The following is a 2,070-nucleotide window of genomic DNA, read 5'->3' as shown; positions in this document are numbered from 1 at the left end:
AGATCAGTTGATTTAAGGGTCCCATTCTATAGATTAGAAGCTGAAAAGAAAAATAAACCAGTCTTTATTAGTTAGAATTCCAACCTGAAAACCAAAGGTTCAACAGTAACAGTGGAGAATCACAATATAAGCTTCAGAAAGGTAATGGGGATAATATTTTTGAAATGCTTCCCGGTGCATTTTTGCCTTCTTAATTTGATAGTTTCTGGAGCATAGCCGCTCTGCCATTACTGGCTCAAGAAAAGGGAAAGCACTTAACACAGATGGAGAAGCAGCATGTGATGTAAGGGAAACAATGTTCACCAAACCATTGTTCTAAAACCATCCTCCTCTAAAACCATCATTCCCCGCACCCACATACTTGCATCTAAGTCTCTCTTACTTCTCTTAGATTCACCTTCCAAGTGCTCATTCCATACCACAGGATTAACAAGAGAGCACTGACTCCCTTCAAGGGAACTCCCCAGTCATGGTAAAACATGCATCAAGGTTTTGGTCTTGTCTTTAGTCTTGTTCACAGTCTTGATTTGTGCATTCTAATCCCTATCAAGACATTACAGCACTGTAGTCCAACATCACAGTATTTCTTGAAGCCAGCATTAACTCATCCTAAGCAACAAGCCAAAGTCCAGAACAAGGCTAGCTTTCTTAGAATGTTCACACAGCTCTCTATCAGATCAGTCAGCTGATGAGAGGAAAACAAAAACACAGATGTGATCAAAGATAATTTCAATTTAGAGTACTGAATAGAATACAACTCTCTTGTGAAAATCTGTGTTTGACCATTTCCATATAGGACCTTCCTAAGTTCATGGTGGGACACGTGCTTTAAATATACACAAATTTAAAAAGTGAATTAAGTGTTCCACTTTATGTCTTAGAAAAAATTGTCCATCCCAAAGGTAAATTAAAATTTCTATCTCAAGCCATACACTTGACAAGTAAAGACACTGAAAAAATGTAGAATACACATTATTTTCAAGTGTATACAAAACACTGTGCATTAACGAAACATCAACAGGTGAAGATATTTCAATAAAGTTGCTAAAAAGTATGACCATCTACAGGAAAAAATAAATAAAACATCAACAAATTTTAAAGATCAAAATCATACAGAAGATATGTTCTGACTATATGGGAATTAAGCTAGACATCAACAACTAAAACTAGTAGAAAATCCTCCAATGTTTAGGAATTAAGCATATACTTTTAAATAGCCCTTGGGTCAAAGTTGAGATCACAATGAAAATTAGAAAATATTTTAAATCTAAACTGTGAGATTCAGCAAAATTGTGCTTAAACAGAAATTATAGCCTTAAATGAGTACATTAGAAAAGAAAAAGACTAAACTAATGATCTAAGTTCCATGTCAAAGAGCTGGAAAAAGAAAGCAATTGAAGGCAAAATACAGGAAACAAGATAAATGAGGGCAGAAATAAGTGAAATAAAAAAGCTTACAGCAGATCAGATCAGAAAAACCAGATGTTGGATCTTTTAAACATGAATACAATTGATAGAAAGATAATGGCCAGCATTAGAAATAGAAAAAAAAGTAAGCTACTTCAGAGCACATACACATCATAAGTGTCATAATAGGAAAGATTATGAAAACTTTATACCAATAAGTGTTAAAAAATACATTAATAGACAAACTCCTAAAAATAATCAACAAAAAAGATTTTTTAAAAAAAACGTATTTACCAAACTCATATAAGAAATTGAAAAAATGAGTATTTCCATACCTAATAAAGAATTGTAAAAAACTATTAAAACTCTTTACACAAAGACAATGCCAAGACCAGAAATGCTCCACCTGTGAAATCTACCAAGTTTTTAAGAAAAAAATTACACCAATATTATGCAGACTCTTCCAGAAAACATTAAAGTATAATATGATAGATATAATATACAGATAATTCAAAATAATAATATTAATAAAGTTTAGAATTAACAAATAAGTTTAGCAAGGGCACTGGATACAAAATCAATATGAAAATCAGTTGATGTTTTTCTTTATTTCTATAAATTCTTTATTCTTTTTATTTCTATAAATCAACACCTATAATTAGA

Source organism: Odocoileus virginianus, chromosome 4 (genome assembly GCF_023699985.2).
Source record: "Odocoileus virginianus isolate 20LAN1187 ecotype Illinois chromosome 4, Ovbor_1.2, whole genome shotgun sequence".
In the NCBI taxonomy this organism is placed as follows: domain Eukaryota; kingdom Metazoa; phylum Chordata; class Mammalia; order Artiodactyla; family Cervidae; genus Odocoileus; species Odocoileus virginianus.
This window is presented reverse-complemented; position numbering follows the sequence as displayed.